This window comes from Dendropsophus ebraccatus, chromosome 7 (assembly GCF_027789765.1).
Source record: "Dendropsophus ebraccatus isolate aDenEbr1 chromosome 7, aDenEbr1.pat, whole genome shotgun sequence".
Lineage (NCBI taxonomy): Eukaryota > Metazoa > Chordata > Amphibia > Anura > Hylidae > Dendropsophus > Dendropsophus ebraccatus.
This window is the reverse complement of record NC_091460.1, coordinates 45,563,622-45,588,571: the sequence shown is the minus strand read 5'-3', so window position 1 is coordinate 45,588,571 and position 24,950 is coordinate 45,563,622. Positions and strand designations below refer to the sequence as shown.

Below are 24,950 nucleotides of genomic sequence, written 5' to 3'. Positions count from 1 at the left end.
TCTACGTTTTACTGTACTGCTGCCTGTTATGGTAATGAGATGACTACTGAGAAGGGAGTTCTACACGAGTACAAGTATCCATTTATTAGGACTAAAAACTACAATACTTCAAGATGTTTTGTGTAATAATGATACGTATTATATAAAAAATAGCTCATTCTCTGACATTCTCTTAGCACGTTCCCTTTAAAATCTTTGTCTGTTGTCATTTGTGGTCAAATTGTGACATGTTTGGTGATCTGATGAGTCCTGAAGGATCAGTCAGTCTGAGGCATATTAAAGGGATTGTCCAGGTATACTCCCCCACTTACAGTAATCGCACATCTGTCATGTAGAGTTGCAACTGCATTGATCTCTATAATTAGAATAGAACCCATGGGCATCGGACAGTTGCCTTGGCAACCTGACAGCCCATTGTCCACTTGTGTCTCCCTACTTCTGATGTCAGATTGGGCAGCAGAGTATGTCTGGACAAGCTTTTTAAGGCATTGGTTGTAGATTTTTTATTTTTTTTTCCTTTATTTTTTTAGTTTTTTTCTTTAAGTTTTTAAGTATCCTTCATTAAACCATTTTGCTGCCATGGCAACCTGCATCATTAATCAGATTTTTATAATCTTCTAAGGGGGTATACTGATATAGTTAATTTTGTCAAGTTATATATTTTTTTGTAAATACATGAATTTTGCCAACGTGCCGCCTTCTCCTGATACGCTCTTCTTTCCCCTTACATTGTTGACAGTCCATTGTTTAGGTTGGTCACTCTTTTTTTAACCAAAATCAGAAGTGGAACCGACAGGGCAAAATTATAATGGAAAGATTTACCCGGTTTCTGTGTTGTCACAGACCCACTCCTGGTTTTAGTTGAAAAAAGACTGACCAAAAGACTATGGGGGAGATTTATCAAAGGGTGTAAAATTTAGACTGGTGCAAACTGCCCACAGCAACCAATCACAGCTCCTCTTTCCTTTCACCAGAGCTAAAAGCTAAGCTGTGATTGGTTGCTGTGGGCAGTTTGCACCAGTCTACATTTTACACCCATTTGATAAATCTCCCCCTATGTGTGAACATAGCCTTGCTCAGATTTCCTACTATTTTACTGAAATGTCAACTTGTACTTTTAGGCCCTGTTCACACAGCGTATTTTTTCCGTTGCTGCAGATTGCAATACCGGCCGCTATTTATTTAAAGTCAGAAATTACATGTTACATGTTTTCTAGGGAACAACGGCCACAGTGTATACACTCTGTGAACACTGCAGCTGAAAACTGACATGTTAATTTTTTTCACTGAATAGCAGCTGTACAAAATAAACAGTGCACACAATGTAAGTACGGCTTCCGGCCATACTTTACATTGTTTGCTATGGTTAGTTGGAGCACAGGCACACCCGACTGTGCCCGCATTCCAATTAACATGAAGTGATGTTCATCTGGCCAATACTGCAATACCAGGCGGGTGAACATCACAGACAGCGACCATTCTGTGACACAGCCGTGTGACAGAACGGCCGCTGTTTTTACAGAGTGTGAGCTCGGCCTAAGTCTGCTTACACATAGTATTTCTGTCTTTTAGTCAGTCTTTTTTCAACAAAAACCTGGAGTGGATTGAAAACACAGACACTGTACAAATCTTTGCTGCGATTACATGGAGCAATAATCCGCCCGATCGTATGGTTAACGATTTCGAAGTAACGATTTTTTTTTTATAACGATCAGCGTTTAGATAGAACAATATATGGTATGGAAAAGTCGTTTTGCAATAGTTTTGCGATCGCTTAAACCTATCTCGCACATAGGTTAAATCGATGAACAACTGTTTACATGGAAAGATCTGCTTTTTTTTTTTTTGCGAACGGCGAGCGACGATTTAAGAACATATTGTAAGATCAAAATGAACGACTTCTCACTCGACGTTTGATCGTTCGCTGCGTTTACATGTACGATTATCGTTCGAATTCGATCGTTATCGTGCAAATTCGAACGATAATCGTTCCGTGTAAACGCAGCATTAGCAAGCACAATGTTGTGGGTGTAGTACCTGTCCTTACTGATGGCTTTAAAGTACTCAGTGAATAGTAACATATGAGGCGTTACGCCACTTCCAATACAGACTTGTCTCCGCAGTGACAGCCCGCTCAGCCAATCGCTGGCCACGGTGCTGTCCTGTCTCAATCAGTGATTGGCTAAGCCAGCTGCCACTCCCGAGACGAGTCCATCTCAGAAGTGGAGGCCGGATCACCTCTGGGAGACACAGTAGGAATGTGGAGAGGTAAAGCATAGCGTCTCTGTTGTTTTCTATCATTGAAATTATATATATATATATATATATATATATATATATATATAATGTTTTCCCTAGCCGAATAAATGTCCATTATGCTTCCTGATCAAATGGGTTATCTCCCCACTGTAAATGGAAACCTATGCATTTTATTCCAAACATTTGAATTATATTGTACCCTGAAGAGACTGGGATCTTTCGTAACACTGATATCCTGTAAATGAAACAAGGCGACACCTACTGAATCAGCAAAGCTGTTGGGGTGTCATGACGGAGGGGTCTGAGTCCTCCTCCCCTTTTAATGTCATCTTGGTTTGTGATATATAGTGCTGTTCTGTTTTATCAGTATCATGACTCTTGAGAAAGGAACCGGTGCGGTTCCGAAACGCGTTGAGTCTCCACAATAAAATATATATTTTTATTACTCACTGTGCCTCGATCTCAAGTTGGACCTGCGCCCCATAATCCGTGTAGTCTGGAGTTGGAGGTTGTTTGCATCATGGCGGAGGGGATGGCACAGATGTGAACCTAGCCTAACAGATGTCCACTTGAAACCACATTCAGTTTTGCCATTGACATAAGTCAATGAAGTTTTAAGTAAAGGCTTCTATAGGATGTCTTTAATGAGTTAAAAAGTGAAGTTTAGGATCATCGTTCCTCATGGTTCTGGCAGCCAGCAATTCTTATTCCAATCAGTGATGCGCGGTATTCTTCTATATACACTGATCAGTAGGGAGCCACTCAATCCTGTCCTTTAACCCTTCATAGATCACTTTAGTCTATGCTGCTTTCTTACTACACTGGCACATTAAACTCTAAAGGTTTTGTATATATTAGAATCCCTTAAATCCGCCAGTTTGGGGGCTTCATAACAAAACGTATTACTAAATTGTATTTACTCGCTCCCTCCATTTCATTCCTTAGGGTTCAGAATGAAAATGCCAGACCAGAGCCATTTCCGAATATATATACGACAGTCGGTCAATTTGGGGTCATCGGATTAAAGACGTTTTTACTATACGGAAATGCCAGGTTTTAATTTAACCCTTTCAAGCCACCGGAATAAAAATCCAAGTCGACATCAGTTTTAAACGATCAGATGCTGAATAAAAGGAATTTTACTGTGATAAGAATTTATCCGCTTTTTATATTGGAATATTTGAATTGTATTGTTAGTTGCCGGGTATGCTAAAAGCTACTGATTACATGGTGTGGGTAGGATCTCAGTAACCTCCATTACTTCTGAAGGCCAACAGATAATAAGAATAAATTAAGAAGGTGGTCACTGAAGACAAGAGACGTCTCTAACAGGCTTATGAACAATGGAATGTGATTATTACAGATTATGAGCGATAAACAGACATCTAGTGGCCTGAAATTCAATAAAATAGACAGAAGTCTTTAATAAGAATTAGACATTAGTGATTATTAGTGTCAAGCGAAGAGGCTGAACTGTTCAGCAAAGTTCTCCAAACCCAAACACTTGGCATTTGACTCCCCGCGGCTGTTGGATATCGTCCCAGTGTTGTATCCAGGGCCGTCTTACCCATTGGGCATGGTAGGCGGCTGCCCGGGGGCCCTTGCATCCTAGGGGGCCCCTGCCCGCTGTCACAGCGGGCAGGGGCCCCCTAGGACGCAAGGGTCCCCAGGCTGCCGCCTCCCATGCCCAATTGGTAAGACGGCCCTGCGCGCGCCCCCTTCCCCTTCTCTTGCGACCGCAAGCACTTTCTTGCTTGCGATCGCAAGAGGAAATCCGGCCCCGGCTGATGCGTCGCTCCCTGGGGGATTCTCCGGGAGCGCACGCATCAGGAACCTCAGTGAGCGTCGCTGGGGTTTCCTGTACCGGAAGTCCCGGCCTGGGCGCACACTGAGCTTCCGGATGTGTGCGCTCCCTGAGAATCCCCCGGGGAGCGACGCATCAGCCGGGGCAGAAGAGGAGAGGAAGCAGCGACGGGGGAGCGCTGGTAGGTGAGTTGGGTGTTTGTTTTTTTTATCTGCTGTGCAGGGGGGAGCCATCTATAGGGGGGGATACAGGGGGGAGCCATCTATAAGGGGGGAATACGGGGGAGCCATCTATAAGGGGGGAATACGGGGGAGCCATCTATAGGGGGGATACAGGGGGGAGCCATCTATAAGGGGGTGATACAGGGGGAGCCATCTATAGGGGGGATACAGGGGGGAGCCATCTATAGGCGGGATACAGGGGGGAGCCATCTATAGGGGGGATACAGGGGGGAGCCATCTATAGGGGGGATACAGGGGGGAGCCATCTATAGGGGGGATACAGGGGGGAGCCATCTATAGGGGGGGATACAGGGGGGAGCCATCTATAGGGGGGATACAGGGGGGAGCCATCTATAGGGGGGATACAGGGGGGAGCCATCTATAGGGGGGGATACAGGGGGGAGCCATCTATAAGGGGGTGATACAGGGGGAGCCATCTATAGGGGGGGATACAGGGGGGAGCCATCTATAGGGGGGATACAGGGGGGAGCCATCTATAGGGGGGGATACAGGGGGGAGCCATCTATAAGGGGGTGATACAGGGGGAGCCATCTATAGGGGGGGATACAGGGGGGAGCCATCTATAGGGGGGGAATACGGGGGAGCCATCCATAGGGGGGATACAGGGGGGAGCCATCTATAGGGGGGGAATAAGGGGGAGCCATCTATAGGGGGGATACAGGGGGAGCCATCTATAGGGGGGGATACAGGGGGGAGCCATCTATAGGGGGGGATACAGGGGGAGCCATCTATAGGGGGGGATACAGGGGGAGCCATCTATAAGGGGGGAATACGGGGGAGCCATCTATAGGGGGGGATTCAGGGGGAGCCATCTATAGGGGGGAATACGGGGGAGCCATCTATAGGGGGGGATACAGGGGGGAGCCATCTATAGGGGGGGATACAGGGGGAGCCATCTATAGGGGGGATACAGGGGGAGCCATCTATAAGGGGGGAATACGGGGGCGCCATCTATAGGGGGGATACAGGGGGAGCCATCTATAGGGGGGATACAGGGGGGAGCCACCTATAGGGGGGGAATAAGGGGGAGCCATCTATAAGGGGGGAATACGGGGGAGCCATCTATAGGGGGGATACAGGGGGGAGCCATCTATAGGGGGGGATACAGGGGGAGCCATCTATAGGGGGGATACAGGGGGAGCCATCTATAAGGGGGGAATACGGGGGCGCCATCTATAGGGGGGATACAGGGGGGAGCCATCTATAGGGGGGATACAGGGGGGAGCCACCTATAGGGGGGGAATAAGGGGGAGACATCTATAGGGGGGGATACGGGGGGAGCCATCTATAGGGGGGGGATACGGGGGGAGCCATCTATAGGGGGGATACAGGGGGGAGCCATCTATAGGGGGGGATACAGGGGGGAGCCATCTATAGGGGGGGTACAGGGGGAGCCATCTATAGGGGGGGGATACAGGGGGGAGCCATCTATAGGGGGGGATACAGGGGGAGCCATCTATAGGGGGGGATACAGGGGGGAGCCATCTATAGGGGGGGATACAGGGGGGAGCCATCTATAGGGGGGGATACAGGGGGGAGCCATCTATAGGGGGGGATACAGGGGGGAGCCATATACAGGGGGGAGCCATCTATAGGGGGGGATACAGGGGGGAGCCATCTATAGGGGGGGATACAGGGGGGAGCCATCTATAGGGGGGGATACAGGGGGGAGCCATCTATAGGGGGAATACAGGGGGGAGCCATCTATAGGGGGAATACAGGGGGGAGCCATCTATAGGGGGGGATACAGGGAGGAGCCATCTATAGGGGGGATACAGGGGGGAGCCATCTATAGGGGGGGATACAGGGGGGAGCCATCTATAGGGGGGGATACAGGGGGGAGCCATCTATAGGGGGGGGATACAGGGGGGAGCCATCTATACAAGAGGGGGATACAGGGGGGAGCCATCTATAAGGGGGGATACAGGTGGGAGCCATCTATATTAGGGGGGGGATACGGGGGGATACAGGGGGGAGCCATCTATAGGGGGGGGATACAGGGGGGAGCCATCTATACAAGGGGGGGTAACAGGGGGGAGCCATCTATAAGGGGGGAATACGAGGGAGCCATCTATAAGTGGGTAATACAGGGGGAACTATCTATAAGGGGCCAATACAGATGTGCAGTGTGTAGAGAGATGAGGATGGTGACAGAGTGTGGAGCCTAATATGTCTGTCTGGCAGATTCTGTGGATTCGTGGCTCGGAGAAGTTCTCATAACGGCACAGGGCAAATGGAAAAGAAGATGAAAAGGGAAGAACTCCGATCAGAGAAGACGTCTCATGTGAGTCACTTGATGTATCTGCACTGTAATGTATATGGTGTATAGAACCTGTGTAGAGCTGGGTACCTCTATATGACTGGATGAGGTGATAGTGATCTGTGTACAGTGGATTAGTCAGTAGAAGCGGTGGTGTTAGTCAGTATGCGGTGGTAATATTTGTTGCTTGTTATCTGGCATATATATAGAGAAGGGCAAAACAACATGTCTCATATAGACAGAGGGGCAACAACATGACTATTATATTATATATGAACCATGTTGTTTTCCTGTATTCTGTATAGATGAGACATGTTGCACTGGTGTGACAATAAACCCTGCAGATTGCTGTTGGAAGTGCGTTTTTTGGATACTTTGAAGCCAACCTGGTCTGGTTTGGTGCGGCACGCACGCACGGTTATTTTTTGTTTTTGCGCTGCTGAAAGACTGTATTGTGAATTAAAGTTTATGTTAACAATAATTAGTATTTTTTATTGTACGTAATTGTACTGGCTAGGGGCGGGGTTGCAAAGATGGGGGGGGGGGTTGATGGCGGCGGCCGCGGGGGGTGGGGCCCAATTCGCACCTCTGCCCAGGGGCCCATAATGCTGTTAAGACGGCCCTGGTTGTATCCAACTTCTGAAGCCATGGGAGTCAAATGCCAAGCGTTCTGGTCCAGAGAAAGTTGTTGAACCCGAAAAGTCTAGCATCTTCACTCAACGCCAGTGATTATTTCTCATCGTTATGCCCTGCCTTCTGGATCAGAGTTTCTCTATGTATTGTATATACCATATAGTAAGTGATCTCTATAAGGGCACATTCACACTGGGTTTTCCTTCATGCAGATTCCAATGGATTCAGAGTTGTTGGGAAATCTGTTCCAAATGTGCTGAATATTTCTGTGGAAGTAACTATATAGGGGGCAGAGTTTGCAGTTGCACCTGGGTCCAGGAGCCTAAAGAGTCCTGTAAAGACTTTCTTCCCCATATGAGGAGGCAAGTACTTTAAATGAAGCATTATAGTTAAGGGGCCCAGAGACAGATTTTGCACTAGGGTCCACCGGCTTCAAGTGCCTACCCTGCTTTGGGCTAATCTGTATGCAAACTCATCTAAGGATCTGTTTCCTACTACAAATTCCCTTACCAATATACGTCAGATTTCTGTCTGAAATGTCTTCTTAGGCTATGTTCACACTGTATTTTTCATGTTTAAAAATAATGGGAAATTATTCATTATTATAATATTTTTTGTACATTGTTATGCACTTTTTCACAGAGTGTTTTTGTTTGCTTTTTTTTTTTTTTTAGCTTTTTTTGCTGTTTTACAGGCATTTATGCAAATCTGCTTTGTGCTTGTAAATTCTTAAGTGTTTTGAAGTAATTAGGCGCAAAAAATGCCAAAATACATCAAAATAGTGTGAATATTTGTACATAAAACGACCAGAATCAAGTACCAAGCACTTATGTTTACCAATAATTATAGCTAGAAAAGGAAACTCAATGCAACTAAAGACATACAATTTAATTTTTTTAGTACATTTTATACCTTAAATATTCCAAAAACTTTAATAAAATTCCTAAAATAAAATAAAATCCAAAATCTGCAACACATAAAATGCTTGTGCGGAGTGTTTCTGCATTGTGGTAGTTTACAGAACTGATGGTCACATCCCATTTATAATGCTTCACACCTATCTAACCACCATGTTTTTAGTCAGTCCTTCCTATATGCTGTGCACTGTATTACGCAGCTCTTCTTTTGCTGGCTGGCCACAGTTGTAGGTAGATATTCTTCTGTAATTAAAAAAGATTTTCCTTGCGGGAGATTAAAGTCATTGCTTATGTCCTATGTACTGTACAGGGAGATAGGAGACAGTTCTCAAGTGAGTCACTGGCACAGAAAACTGCAGAACATTAATGGCTGTGTTAAAGGGGTTATCTGTGTAACAAAAGCAATATTCTAAACAATCACCCTTCCCAATACCACCCTATGTCTAATATACATGTATAACCTATCTTGCATCCTTTCCCTGTTTTTTTTTTTCATGCTTATCTCTCTTGTTGTCTAAAACCCTCTACTCTCGGTCTACTCAGGCCACGCTCAGCTCCCTCTTCCCCCTCCCTTTAAAGTCACAGGACATGTGATCTCCTCTCTGGGTGATGGGTTAGCTGTTTATTGAATTGGTAACCCGACCCCCAGGAGCCATTATCTGCATCATCTCCATGCACCTGTGCTGCTTCCATAGACTTACATGTGTCCCTAAGCCTAGGTTTCTGTATTATAAAATGTTATGGTTCTATTTCTGCTTCCTGTCAGCTCTGTATATTGTAAGTGTTATAGATGTTCTTAGAGTCTGCATGGAACTAGAATGTTTTCATTCACAGTCAGCAAGCAGAAATCTAAACCTACACTACGCCCCCTAACTCCGGTAAATAGATGCCCATTATGCAGCACACAGCTACACCATACGCATGTCAGCTCTGCTACATCATCAGCTAGTATGGAATACATACTGGAGTGATGTGATGCAGGAAAGCAGTGGGCAGGAAAGAAAGCTAAGGGGACTAGAACGCAACTAGACCAATCAAGGAAATGCATGATGGGAAATGTAGTTTCCTATCTTGGTTATAGATCGGCTTTTAGAAAAACTTGTAACTCAGGAATGGCAGCAGCTAGAAAGACAGGAGACGGCTCAAAATACTCAGGGGGACTTGGTTAGTAAGAACAGGTAGCATTTAATTTTTCCTCTCTTAGGTGGATAACTCCTTTAATCTTTGTTTCATTCACTATAAGGCTATGTTCACACAACGTTTTTTCAGCTCATTTTAAAATGATATCCGTTATTTTGAGTCTAAAATAACGGACGTTATTTAGCAGTCTGGCCTCCCCTTAGTGCAATGACTGGTGCTGGTACATTGTTCTAGTTTGGGATTGCTAATTCTCCTTTGGGTGTGGCTTAATTGAAATGTCCATTGAATTTAATAGTAAAGACGGAGAAAGAAAGGTGGAAAAAGGAAAACTATGTGTGAACAACTAACAAAAAACATCCGCTGTTTTCAAAAGAAAATAATGATCATGTTCATTATTTTGACGTCTGCGGCAAAAACATCCGTTATTCAATACACTGTGTGCATTGGACGTCCGTCTTCTCATTGACTTCAATGCATTGCCATTGTAGTCAGTTACTGTAAATCGCGGCAAAAAAGGCTGTTATTTAAATATGAAAAACGGCCGCTTTTTTTCTATTTTTGATGTTGTGTGAACATAGCCTTATACTCATTTTGACATTTTATATATTGTTTAAACTTCTATTGTATTAAAGTTTTTTTTTTTTTTTTAATGGGGTTGTCCCATCTCTTACAGGGAACCTGTCCAGTCTGCAGGTAGCATGTTAAAGAGAGGGAATAAGAGGATAAGAATAAGAAAGTTTTGTGTGGAACATTTTTAAAGGGGTACTTTGGTGAAACGGGGAGAAAAATCAAACCAACTGGTGTTAGAATGTCATATAGAATTGTAATTTCCTTCTATTTAAAAATCTTGAATCTCCTAGTACTTATCAGCTGCTGTAAGTCCTGCAGGAAGTGGTGTATTCTTTCTAGACTGACACAACGCTCTCTGCTGCCACCTCTGTCCGTGACAGGAGCTGTCCAAAGCAGTAGCAAATCCGCACATAAAACCTGTACTGCTCTGGACAGTTTCTGTTGAGGACAGAGGTGGCAGCAGAGAGCAATGTCTCAGACTTAAAAGAAAACAACACTTCCTGCAGGACAAACAGCAGCTGACAAGTACTGAAACACTTTAAATAGAATTAAATTACAAGCTTATACAACTTTCTGACACCAGTTGATTTGAAAGAAAAAAAAAATCAGCCAGAGTACCCCTTTAAATCTCTGTTTCTGCTGGGCTAAGTAGTCAAGTGATTCAGTGATTGACAGATATCTGTACATACAGAGAGAGAGACGTAAATTACTGCCTGATTCACATTGGCTCATAAACTGCATTGTGCGATCTTTAAGCAGAAGTGACCAATAGGAGTCAGCACAGCTTTCCCATAGTCCCATGACACCCTCTAATAGCTCTGTGGCATTGTATCATGGGACCGCTTTATTTAAATGGAGTTAAATCGTATTATGATTAGGAATACTGAGTCATTCATTCACTTTAAAAGGCAGTTGTCATGACCCGCGAATGGTGAACAATTTTACATTTGCTTAAGGTGAATTTAAAATACTTATTGATGGCAGCATAAGAAAGCATAGTACAGCATGGGGACATAGCCGAGACAGAATACAATAATGAGAAAGACCTGCGGGTCATTTCTATTACAGTCATCCACCAATGGCCAGAATGGATTTGGTGGGGAAATCGGTGGCGGGGTGAATATTTAATTTCCAGATTAAGTTGAGATTTCTTCCTAACAATAGGTAGAACGATGTCTCCCAGATATAAGGCCTTCATCTCCAGGAGCAGCCAGTAATTATTATATCTGCACATCTATTAGATTGTTGATATATTATTTACGGAAGTATTTAAGGATTTTTTTTCTTCTTTTTATGCCTTTTAATGCCTTTTTAAAACAGGACTGAGTGTTATTGATGGCTTTATGGTTTTCATATGAAGTAGACAGCTTTAAAGCAGTGGTGGCCAGGTAGTACATTAGAAAGGGTTGCTTGATGTCTGACAATTGATTTATTTCTACTTTATACATTTAAAGTTTACTTAAAGGGGAACTCCAGATAGGGAAAACTTTTTTTCTATTAAAAGTATATCAAAAGTTATATAGATGTGTCTATATAATGTATTACCATACCAGTATGGTTATGCCACACTGGTAGCTGATTGCATTCAGGAAGTGAAAAAAAAATGGCCTCTGTGCCAATTCACATTGTCTCCTGCTCCCTCTGCTCTCCCACCTTAGGAGACATATATTCCATGCCCCTGTCTCACATTGTGTGTGTTTGCTGAGCACAGGCTGATGATGCAGACAGGGGGCAGGACGTGATCTCTCAAGAGGCTTGGCTGCATCTTTTTTTTACCTCTACCTGGAGTTCCCCTTTAAAAGTTGAAAGCTTCAGATGACACCCCTGTTACACATTCATATATAGATATAATACAGGTCCTCTGCCCTGGAACCCATATGTGTAATAAGGGGAGGACAGTTCCATTCACCTGATGCTGCAGAGGAGTGTATGCCTAGACATGGATTCCCCTGCTGATACCAGTTGACCACTGGAAGTTATAGAAGACCAATGCTTGACTCAGTGGGTTTAGTCTAGTACTGCAGCTCTAGCCTACTTACATTACTATGATAAAAAAAAATTGTTTCAAAAGTAGATTTGTAATTCACTTCTATTTAAGAATTTCAACTTCTCCAGCACCTACCAGCTGCTGTATGTCCTGCAGGAAATATTTTCTTTTCAGTCTGACACAGTGCTCTCTGTTGCCACTGTCCAGAGTAGTAGCAAAGTAGAGTAGGAACTGTCCAGAGTAGTAGCAAATCCCAATAGGAAACCTTTGCTTCTTTGGACAGTTCCTGTCTTGGACAGAGGTGGCAGCAGAGACCACTGTGTCAGACTGAAAAAATACACCACTTCTTGCAGGACACACAGGGGCTGATAAGAACTGGAAGACTTGAGATTTATAAATAGAAGTAAATTACAAATCTATATACCTTTCTGAAACCAGTTGATTTGAAATTAAAAAAAAAAAAATTGCCGGAGTACCCCTTTAAAACATAACAATACTTTTATCCAAAACTTAGTAACATTTGAAATAGAAATGGTACCATAGACCATAAAGTCAGAAAATTAATTAGTCTCTGAGCAACCATTGTAGGTTAAAAATATTATAAATGGTGACCGTTACTCTTAAAAAAGAACTCCGGGCAGCGACACATTTTTCAAAACTGCCCAGGAGAGGACGGTCGAAAAAAAAGGATGTGCACTCACCTCCCTGGCTCCTGCACTGGTGCCTGCATACCGTCACTCTAGTCTCCCAGTCCCTGGTCGCTTCCAGTGCTGGAGCCAGGGAGGTAAGAGCATTGTTATTTTTTACCCACCACCTCTCCAGCAGTTGTAAAAAAAAAAAAAAAAAGTTTCCCTACCTGGAGTTCTCCTTGAAGCTGGGCCTACACCTTAAATAGCTATTGGCCAAACAATTTTTCGCCCGTCAGTTCCAGTCCTTTAGCACAGTCCTTTAGACGTTTAGCACAGTTCTCTAAGAGGGCGCGAGGCGTAAGCCACAGCCACACTGCTCCAATGGCGGCTTATCTCTCCACATAGCAGGTTCAACTGACAGAAGTATAAAGTGTATGGGGACCTCTAAGGTTCCTCTGAACACGTGATAGCTGTCAGATGAATGTACGGAAAACTACCAGTCTCTTCCAAAGCACCAAAATGTAGAAAAGTCAGACACATTCACTGGTGTGTATCATATCATCACTGTTCTCTGATACAGGCTGCAGCACTGCTGACACAACATCAATTACAGTGGTCATCAGGGATCACTAACCCTGCCACCCTGCAGTTCCTAGCACAGCCATTGGTGGCAGCAAAGCGCAAAAATGTAAAAATAAAAATATATATTTTCCTTTAATAACGTTAGATTACAAATATATATATCTTTATTAAATAAATGTACAAAATAAAAAAAATAAAAAAAATTTTGTAAAACAGCTACTTGTCCATGAGACTGAATCACATTGCAAAGTCTCTTTAAATCAGCACCTCAGGAGAAAAAGAAATACTACCTGCCAGCTACATCATATAGTCAAACAGCTGCGCTGATCCTTCTCTTATCACACGACTTTATATCCACAATACGTTGCCATACCAGGCCTGCTACTCGTCCACGTGTCTGAATCCCATAATGAATGCTAAGTGGACTGAAACCCAACTCTTCTATGCAATGTGAGTCTCATATTGTAGAGATATATACAGAAAGTGACTTTGTGGAGTCACTGTGGGATTCAGTCACGTGGGTGGGTAGCGGGACGACATATTGTGGAAGTAAAGCATCCCCAGGATCTGTGCGGCTGTGTAACTATATCATGTTACTGATGGGGATTAAAAATTCCTTTTCCTGGAGTGCTGCTTTAAAGAAACTCGGCAACGCTCGCCGCTGATCTCATCAGATCCTATCAGCAGAGGCCGTGTATTATACCTCCGGTTCCCGATTTTCACTCACTTTTGGCCTACTAATCTATAAGCTAATTTGTTTACAGCAGCGTTCACACCAGGGTATACATTCTCTGGCTTCTTAATGAGCTTTATGAAATGATTGTTGAGGCATCATCTGCAGCCATCTGTTCGGCTTCATTCAATGATCACACCTTCTAGGTTCCGATTATGTATAGAGACAACGCCATCTTTTTCTATAGACTGTCTCTGGTATTGCAGGATCCAACTACTATTTAGGCCTAAGGAGCTTCAGGATAGGATGATTAAATACAACATGTTAATAGTAGGTTAGCAGGAGTAGAAGAATTTGTTATGAACCATTAAATTTGACACTGCAGGTCAGTTCCATTTAAAGTGTCACTGGCACTTTACAAAACTTTTGACATGCCATAAAGACATGTCAAAAGTTTTGATCGGTCCTGGTCTGAGTGTTCAGACTCGTACCGATAGAAAGATAGAGCCGGGAGAAGATGTGTTGCAGCGCGTTCTCTCCCAGCTCTGAGTCTTGTGATCAGTCGGACTAATCAGTCCGACTGGTCATGTGACTGTAGCGCATCCTCTCCTGGCTCTATCTCCCAATTGGTACGGGTGTGCACACTTAGACCAGGACTGATCAAAATTTTTGAAATGTCTCTATGACATGTCAAAAATTTTGCAAAGTGACAATGACACTTTAAAGGGAAGCTTTCATACTGCCTGAGCCACGAGTTATCAGGGTGGTGTTGGTAGCTTCTCCCTGTCTGCCAGGCTTGGTTGATAGAGCTCTCCTCAAAAACATAGAGATGCTACCTTATCGAAGAAGAGAAGAAAAAAAAACATTCAGATCTTCCCAGTATTATAATAGACTGCCAGAACTACAGAGAGGAGTGAAACATGGACCACATATAGATGTGGCACATTCTGCACTGAAAATCCATAATAATCCATAATAATCTACAGCAACATCTATTAAAGTGTCACTGTCATTTTAACTTTCAAAATCTAAATCTACAGTAGATGTGATATAAAGCAAGTTTGCCATATACACTAATAATTTTTTGTGGTTATCATGCTGTAAAACAAAGCTGAACAAAGCTATATCACATCTACTGTTGATTTAAGGCCCTATTCCACCAACAGATCTGACAACAGATTATCTGCCAAAGATTTGAAACCAAACCCAAGAACAGACTATAATCAGAGAACAGGTCATAAAGGAAAGACTGGATTTCTGCTGTTTTCAAATCCACTCTTGGGGTTGGCTTCAAATCTTTGGCAGATAATCTGTCATCAGATCTGTTGGTGGAATAGATTTTGAAAGTTATAACTAGGGATGAGTGAACTTTTCAAAAGTTCGGTTCAGTTCGATCCGGCGAACTTTCGTGAAGTTCAGATTGGTCCGAACCGAACCGAAAACGAACCTTGCTCTAACGGCTGAATAATTGCAGCTACAATAGTGGGAGTGTGATAGGGTATAGTTTCGTTTGGTTGCAGTTGATATTAGAATGAAAAAAGTGGGGGGAAAAAAAGTGCAAAAATAATGAGAAAAAAAATAAAAATAATAATAATAATAGGAATAATATTAATAAAATATAGTGAATAAAAGTGCCAAAATAGTGACAAAAAATATTGAAAAAAAAAGTTTACAAGGAGGATGCGGCAGCAGTTGATTGCTCGCCTCTCAGGCCAGTATTGTTGAGAAGAGACAAGTCGAGGAACAGGAGGAGGCAGCAGTAGATTGCTCGCCTCTCAGGCCAGTATTGTTGAGAAGAGACAAGTTGAGTCGGATGATCCAGCCGACCTCGTTTGGGAGCTTTGGGCGGTGGAAGTGGAGGATTGGGTAAGCCAATCTAGAACCGCTGGCTGTGTGGTTCTTACAGAAGCACTGGGTGTCTGGGGTAGCTGCACCCTGCTGCCACGCCTGTTGCCCCGGCTGCCACCGGGCCTGGCGCTGCCACTTCTCCTAGCCTCACCGCCTCTTGCAGTCTCTGCCTGTGAAGTGCTGGATGTAGGACGCTTGGACATGGTTCTTTTGTTGGGGTAAAATGAAAGAAGCTACTGGCCGCAAGGCACAAACTTTCAGTGACAATCTTGTGGGTTGGCGGCACCCAGCAAAGTAGCAATGTACAGGTATCACAAAACACTTTTTTTTTTTTTGTACTTTTTTTAAACTTTTTTTTTTATGAACTTTTTAAAGAACTTTTGTGGTTGCAGCCAGCTATATGGGGTTGACAGCACCCAGCAAAGCAGCAATGTACAGATTATCACAAACGAACAAACCTTTTTTTTTTTTTTTTTTAACTTTTTTAGGTTTTTTTTAACAACTTTGTGGGTTGCAGCTATACAGGGTTGACAGGACCCAACAAAGCAGCAATGTACAGGTTAGCACAAACGAACAAACAAACAACCTTTTTTTTTAGTTTTTTAGGGTTTTTTTTTAACAACTTTGTGGGTTGCAGCTATACGGGGTTGACAGCACCCAAGAAAGCAGCAATGTACAGGGTATCACAAACAAACAAACTTTTTTTTTTTTTTTTTTAGTTTTTTGGCATTTTTTTTTTATGAAGTTTTTTGGTTGCAGCTATACGGGGGTTGACACCACCCACCACAGCAGCAACAACTAGCGTCTCCTCTCAGTCACAGAACGGTAGCTGGTTCTGACTCTTCTCACTTTTCTCTGTCTTTTTTTTTTTTATCTCCCTATCTCTGCCTGGATATCACAAGTTTTTTACTTCCTATCTCTGCCTATCTCTCTCTCCCCCTCTCTACCTCCCTGTAGCTATCTACTTTTTTGTCTATCTATCTATGTGCTTTCCCTCATCTCTCTCTGCAGTCTAGACATACAATGAGAAAGAGCATGGACGCTCAGGCACTTCCTGTTCCTGTAGTGATGTCACACACCTTGATATTCACATAATAACAGGATAAAAGGGATTATAGGAGTAATAATTCCTTATATCCTCTTCCATTCTGTGAAAACAATACAGTTTTGCGACGCCGTTGCGGTTTTAACGAACTTCGTAACAAACTTTTTGAAAGACAGCGACACTTTAAACTGGGTAATATTATATAATTCCGACTCATGATAAAACAGCTCCACCAACTCTTATTAGTGCATGAACTCTACAAGAAGACTGAAGGGGTTATCCAGCGTTAGAAAAACATGGCCACTTTCTTCCAGACAACACCACTCTTGTCTCCAGCTTTACAATGGTGCGTTTACATAGGCAGATTTATCTGACAGATTTTTGAAGCCAAAACCAGGAATAGACTATAAACAGAGAACAGGTCATAAAGGAAAGACTGAGATTTATTCTCTTTTCAGATCCATTCCTGGCTTTGGCTTCCAAAATCTGTCAGATAAATCTGTCTGTGTAAACGCTCCACAACTCTGTTCCATTGAAATGAATGGCGCTTAATTGAAAACCACACCTGAATTGGAGAAAAAAGTAGTGCTGTCTCTAGAAAAAAGTGTTTTTTGAAATTCTGGATAACCCCTTTAATAAAGACCTGATAGGCCAAGTCAATGCCTTGAACTCTTTGTCATCTTTCTTAAACCATTCCAGAAAACTTTGTGCACTGTGGCCCAAACATTATCCTGCTAAAAGACCTTGGCTCCAGTCCACCACTTTCACTTCCTTGGCGCATTTTGGTAGATACTAACCGCTGCCTACCAGGAACAACGGAAAAACTGTTTAAAAATATTCTGACCCCATCATCAAGCCATCACAATGTAACCTATAGAATCTTACAATTGTCTATTTTTTTTCCCAACACATTTTCAAGAACTGCTGACTAATATATCTCACCTTTTGACGGTGGCATTATCACAAGATGGTCAGTTATATTCACCGTATTTTATTTCATTTTTTTTTACTTTATGGCTAATTGGTCCATGTAAATACTCATATATATACTGGAAATCATATAAATATATGTATTTTTTTTCATGGTGCTTTTTTTTTTTTTTTTTTTAAATTCTGAATTCAAATTTTCAAATAAGAAAGAAAACATACAACAAGCGCCCAAGGGGCACGGACCAAAACATAATAAACGTAACATGTGGCATATAGGGAGGGCATACACAGCCATGATGCATTGATAAAATATCCCAGAATGGGCTAGCGCCCAGCCAATGAATAATCCAAGAAAAGAAAGCAGCAGAAGAAGAGAAGGAAGGAAGGAAGAGGAAAAAGGGAGGGAAGGAAGCTGGAAATAGGAGGAACCTACCACATCACTAAGTTAAGAGTTTTGTACTCATCCGTATCTGTGAATTGTTTCAAGGTGCATTTTAGCTAAGGTTTCATGCCTACTATATATGTATGGTAACTATACTGTATCTGGCAACAGTGCTTGTCCCTAGGATTTTACCCAGAGATTTTTTGCTCACAGTTTCTGTGAGAATCTGTGGGAAAAATATTTCATACCAGCTTACAGAGATGGCAGCTGCAAGAGAAAAATATAGTAATTCACCAAGCTACCATATGGTGGCACATGGACCATCGAAAGATCCATAATACAGAACACATCATCTGTGTGAAGTCAATCCATATGTATACAGTACACTCTTACATACATGACTTGCTTATAACGTGACCAGAAATTGAAGAAAATGTTGTCAGTTTCCAATCACAGTCCACAATCCATGTACGCAAATAACTTTTTTTTTTTCCCCCAATAATTTAGTTACCAGTAAGGAGAACATACAAGGCTAGAACTTTCCCTCAGAAACAGCTACTTTTTTAATTTAGTTGGACTCCAGGGAGGCAATAGATATTCAGAATCATGTAATTGCCAGTGTACCTTGAATAACAAATCAGCTCCCTTCGTTCCTTCTGAATATTCATATTAACATAATAAAGCTTTCTATATTTACATTTTTCTGGAAAAAAAAAATGAGATGACAATTGAGCCCTCTAGCATTTCGTAAAGGTGAATGAATCATCTGGTATTTTATTTTTCCTGTTATTTTAAAATATCATAAGTTCAGTGTGGTCCTCGCCGCCGTCCACATTCCTTATTCTCTTGAAATGAAAATTGTGGTTTAGATTTCAGCAGATGTATTTTCCACTAAACGATTTCTTCATTTCGAGAGTGTAACATTGAAAAGTAAACACGCAATAGAAAATTAGAACCGTGTTGGATATTTATGAGATTAACTTTTTTTTTTTTGAGCAATCTAAGAGTTTCAAGAAAAAGAGTAGATGGGAGAATAAAATATTGTAAAAAAATTCTATGTTCTTAAAGGAGAACCACCACATTTCTAAAGGGAAGGATTTTCGACATATGTTAATTCTATACAATCAACTTTAATTATTTCAATACATTTAAAAATAAAAAAATTGCAAAAACTTTAATTGATAACATTTTAGTTTTTTCTATACAGCTCCTGTGTAGACCAGTTGGATATTTTTAAATAAAGATTATATACAAAGTTGCCTAATTTTTTTTTAACATTATTTAAAAATAAAAAAGTAATTGAAAAATGGGCATAGATTTTAGGATGTAAATCTCTTTTGGCAGAAATGGAACGTTGATAAAAGTTATAAGTTTTATTCATAGAGCTATTAAAGCACAAATGCTTTAGACTTATGCTACACTCAGGGTGCTCTTATATGGGCAATGGTCCATTGGGCCATTCTGGGTTACAAAACATTTTTATGGGGGGTACCTGGACTTGTAGCTTAAATCGATGGGAAGACTAAGCGATAAGCTCACTTGCGGAACACCTGAGTTCTAGACCTCAGCCTGTGATAAAAAAAAAACAGAAACAGATGTACAACAGCCAGGAGGATTGCACCAACAGAGAATGTCCATACTTTATACAGTAGAAAAAGCAGTTGACACTCAAAATTACTAGCTAGATATTTCATATCTTCACGTGTGCAAGGGAGGGTGGTAAGGGCAGACGTGAACTTTGAGAATATGAAATAAAGAAATGTTCGCAGCTACTAAGGGTGGGTGCCAACTGCTTTTTCTACTCTATGGTGCTTATAAGCACCTTTTCTACAGGTGCTTATAAGAAGCACCTGTTGACAAAATAGCTTATGAAAGACCACCTCAAGGCTGTGTTTACACATAGTATTTTTGGTTTTATACAAGAAAAACAATGAGGCTAGTTCCCAATAAAAACACTTTCTTTATTATAAAAAAAAATACACAACTTTTACTGTCTTTTTGTGTACTTTTTATAATAAAGAAAGTGTTTTTATTGGGAACTAGCTATAGTATACTGGGAACTATATTATATTGGGAACTAGTTATAAATACTATGCTATTCTAGGTGTTGATGTTTTTGAGGTATACTGGACAAAGTCTGGGTTGGAGCTGGGAGATTTTATATCATTGTGATTAGTCCAGGTGGGATTAAAAGTGTAATAGTATTTTTGTTTTGTTTTTCCACAGTTCTGTCACAACTTTTTCCACTATTTTACCACATTTGTGAAATACGTGGATGAATAGCAGCAAAAACTAATTAAAAAACACAACAAAAACATCATGTGTAAACATGGCCTTAGGCTATTAAACTGCTGCCCTCCTGCTTTGGCTACAACTCCCATTATGCCTGGTTAGTTGAAGCTTTAGCTATCCATGGGTGATAGGAATTGTACTTGCAACAGCTGGAGGGCCGTGAGTGACACCTGTCAGCTAGAGCCACAATGCTGTTTTTGTAGCACTTTAACACTTGAGTTTAGTGTTTTAAGGATCACCAAAATATTCTTTTGCATATTCAGGCACACACACAAAAAACTCCCACTAATGCACTCAAACGGAGTTCTACACTGTACATCACCACGTAAATTCTTCTATGCTAAGAACATATTCTAGTGTTACTTTTTGCGACCTGTTCTCTCTGGTATTCAACAGGACCTGTTGTACAGTGCACGCTACATAAAATAAAAATGCTACACATCAGTAAAACAAAATGTATCCACTTTGAAGGGAGGAGTAGTTATTATTACTGCCATGCTGTTCATGTAGTGTGGCATTCTTTAGTGTGGCATGTGCAAGATTCAAGAGCAGGGTATGCAGTCAAAACAAGATCAGACTACACTCAATAGGCAATGGTAACAGTTCACCTTTTCTCGCTCCCTACACAATGAACTGTGCACATAACATACCTGAAAGACTCTCCCATATAAATCAATGGGTCAACTCCAGTGTGTTATTTCTTAGGTCTATATTCCTGGTGTAAAGGATATCCCTAAATGCTGTGCAGAAAGTTCAAGCAATATGGCTGCATTTCCTTTAAATAACATCATGATCAGCCCTTGCAAAACCTGGCTTTTGCCTGGAATCCCTGTTCCTGGTTTCTGGAAAATAAAAAATTAAACTGGTTATTAGGGTTGTCCAACATTTAAAAAAAAAAAAACTGTGGCTAGGTTAAAAAAGGTACAAAAGACTGATCCCTGACATCTGGTCCTCATTACTCACTATTTCCAGGTCTCCCTTCGATACAAGGAAGTACCCACTTAGCCAATCACTGTGTGAGGTGGGTCATGACTACAGCCAGTGATTGGCAAAGCAAGCACTTCCTTTTGTTAGGGTGTCATGTAAGTAGTGGGATTGGGCAACATTGGAAAGGCAATGAAGTGGTAAGATTACAAAGTTAGGGTGAGGGCTGATCTTCTACATTTTTATCTCAGCCTGGCCACTATTTGAATAACAAAAAATAAAAAAAGGCACTGGACAACCCATTTAACAATATAGAATTATACAAAAGATATTTCTTGCTTCTGGAATCCTTTTATAAGACATAAGTCATAGTGAATAACTCAGATGTCAGTTTCATAAAAAAAAAAATATATATATATATATATATATATATATATATCAACAAATATATATAAAATACTTGCCGGACTCAGTTAAATATGATAAATTTAGAGTAACCTTTATCCTCCATGGCCACAGCACGCAGCAATGGGAAACGCTTGCTACCCACTGCTCCATAATATTTACTTACGTTGCATTTTAGGTAATGTGTTGTTTGTGCAGAATGGTCTTTGTGCAGCAGTGCTGCATACATTAATTATACACCCAGGCTGCACATTCATTACGCCGAGCCCTGCCGCTGAACTGCTTTTATGCCTGGTTCAATAAAAGAGGCTGAACTCTACGCAGCAGCGGTATCACTGCTCATCTTTTACTGCAGAGCATAATTTATCTCCGAAATGATGCCCATGAATCTTAATCATATTAAATAAACCTTATGTAATAACTTATTGAAAAACACACAAAATTTACAGCTGCTGGATTGTAATCATTCCCCGTGGGCTGCAGTTATTTTGGTTTAATATAAAGCTGTGTAAATGAACATTGTTTCTGAATGTAGAGCATTTAATAGGCAGGGAAATGAAGATTCCCAGACACCAACAATCCTATCTTAAAGAGCACCTGCCAGCTATCCCACCATGTCTGTTGCGGAAAATACTGGAGCTTCTTTATCTTATAACTGCATTGCACCATTCCTCTGTTGTTTCTCCTGGAAATGTATGAATAAATTGAAAGGGATATTCCAGGAAAAATTCTCTTCTGGTGTACTCGTCTTTTTTTGTCGCTCCATAGGAATGAATAGAACCGTGGGTCGTGTGCCTTACTCGTGGCTCTATTTATTACAGATCCGGCAGGGCCTGATACAGAGATCGAGGGGGGTGCAGGGTTTGGAACACCCCCCCCCCCTTCAATCCCCCCCCCCCCCCCCCGCGACTTCCTACTTTTTCCCCTATCCTGTGACTTTTTGGGGGGAATACCTCTTTAAATTTGGGTGTTACCATTCTCCATGTTGTCAATTCATAATCTCGCACCAATCAATGTTGACTGTGTCATACTATAGCATCCTTTTAAATAGGGCCTCCTATGGCTATGTTCACATAGCCATATTTTTTCCTTTCCATTTATTATTTTTTAAAATGACGTCCGTCATTTTGCATTTTAGACGCCTATTATTACAATAATGTCTGTTGGTACATTATTCTAGGTTTAGATGGACTGATTGCCCTTTGGGTGTGTTGGTGTGTCTTTAATTGAAAGGTCCACTGAATTTAATAGTATAGATGGGGAAAGGACAGGGAAAAAAGAAAAACTTTGTGTGTACAACTAAAAAATAATGTCCGCTATTTACAAAGGCGTCCGCAAATAATTGTCATGATCATTATTTTGATGTCCATGCTAACAACAATGCACTGTGTGCATTGGGCGTCCGTCTTTCCATTGACTTCAATGTATTACATTGGTTCAGTTAGAAATCGTCAATTTTAAAAAGAAAAAAAAATGCCTTTTTTCATTTTTTTTTTTTTTTAAACTTAGTGTGAACATAGCCTATAACTAATCTTTTCCCAGCCATGTTATATTATGATGCAGACTCCTTTTTGATGAGTAGTGCTAAGAGTTTAAAAAGTATCTCTGTGACATGGTACCCATGGTACCCTAAAAATAAATAAATAAATAATAGAAATACATACATTTTTTTTTTTTTTGGGGGGGGGGGGTTGTAACTTAGTTCCATTGAAGTAAATGGAGCTTAATTGCAAACCACACCTGACCTGGAGACAAGAGTGGGGCAAAAGTGGCCATGTTTTTGTAGCGCTGGATAACCCCTTTAATTGGCCTCAAATGGCCAACAAAAGATGCAGTGGGAACATAGTCCACCCCGGTTTTGGTAAAAAAAAAAAAATACTGATCAGAATACTGACTAAAATACTATGAGTGAGCCCAGTCTATGAAGGGAGGAGAAATTAGTCAACTCTGTGGATCAGAAAAGGACAGAGGGAAATAATGATGTCTTTGGCTATTGATAACCTAATGTTGGAAACCTCTTTAGGGTATGTTCCCACAACGTCATTTTTGGATGAAAAAAAACGGCATTTCTTTTTTCATAATGATTATAATGATCATAGTTTTTATTTATGGAGGCCATTATAAAACAACGGCCGTTTTTTCACCTTAAAAGACATTGTGGGAACATGGCTTTAAACTGTTGTATATTGACAAGGTATCCACCTATAGGGGGCACTAAATCCTGCCGAGACTACGCTAAAAGAGGTTTTAAAAAGTTTGTAATTTTAGTTCCAGCCAACTAACCAGACTACACAAGAAAAATATTACAATACCAATGACCGGGTGATGGCATTTGCTGATTTCTTGAATGATTCATTGCTCGTCTTTTTAACGTTTAGCATCCTTGCATATCTTCAGTCTTTGCGGTGAGTCATTTCAGAACTTCTTACCCTTTTCTTAGCTATAAGATAAAGAGCTTAGATTAAATAGAAGTGAATTAAACATTCCCGCTTCAGTTCCTCATTTGTGTCACCGCTTTTAAAAGAGCAATTTCATGTGTTGCATGCATCATAAATACACAGGTATGGCACTTGTTTCTTTCATAAATAAGCTTTCCCTAAAATTCACCGTGCATTGAACACTATGGGGGAGATTTATCAAACGTGGTGTAAAGTGAAACTGTCTCAGTTGCCCCTAGCAACCAATCAGATTCCACCTTTCATTTTCCAAAGAGTCTGTGAGGAATGAAAGGTGGAATCTGATTGGTTGCTAGGGGCAACTGAGACCATTCTACTTTACACCATGTTTGATAAATCTCCCAACTTTTTATGCCCTAAATTTAAACTTTGGTGTTTTAATGTCATGACTTTGGCTTATAAAACCTAGCTATATACAGTTATACCGTATAGTTGTAAACACATTCAATGCCATCTTGGAAACAAATAGGTTCAAAGGATACAAGTAACAGCACGAAGCACGAACTTCATTCAACTAGTGTCCTTCTGCCTTGACCTTCCCTTGTATTTTATACTGTCCTATATGTAGTACAGACGTCATGTTCATATGAGTTCATCTTCTTTGGACAGGATTATTGACCATGAAATACAGCAGAGGTTACATGGATATTTGCACTTGCCATTTGTCTATTATGACAGAAGGATAATGCAGGGACAGATGACAGCAGTGTGTTATCCCTGTATGACACCCAATATACCAGCACTTGTGATGTATAGATAAGATGGAGTGTCGCCCCTTTTGTGTAATCTTATAGACTCTATTATTTTTGTCAGGTAAGCTGTGGCTCCTTTTGCCCGCAGGATCTGGTATGGTATGATTAGGTTCTTTTTATGCCAACATGCCATCTCAGCGTGTACGATACTTGTGCTATTCGGATTTTTGCCTGATATGACTATTCTACTCACCATGGCAAGAATCTGCATTGTATCTAG

The 24,950-nt window shown here is 41.3% G+C and overlaps 1 protein-coding gene and 1 long non-coding RNA gene across 6 annotated transcripts in view; one reads left to right on the top strand and one right to left on the bottom strand.

The window, feature by feature from the left end:
* LOC138797377 (uncharacterized) overlaps window positions 1-24,154 on the bottom strand; it is a 41,905-nt gene extending 17,751 nt beyond the window's left edge. The window contains exons 1-3 of the long non-coding RNA XR_011363924.1: window positions 23,835-24,154; window positions 20,844-21,035; window positions 19,394-19,470 (exon numbers count right to left, since the gene is read on the bottom strand). This is a non-coding gene — a long non-coding RNA (uncharacterized lncRNA). The remainder of the gene's footprint in view (window positions 1-19,393; window positions 19,471-20,843; window positions 21,036-23,834) is intronic.
* LDB2 (LIM domain binding 2) overlaps window positions 1-24,950 on the top strand; it is a 263,357-nt gene that overhangs the window by 59,400 nt on the left and 179,007 nt on the right. The window lies entirely within an intron of this gene.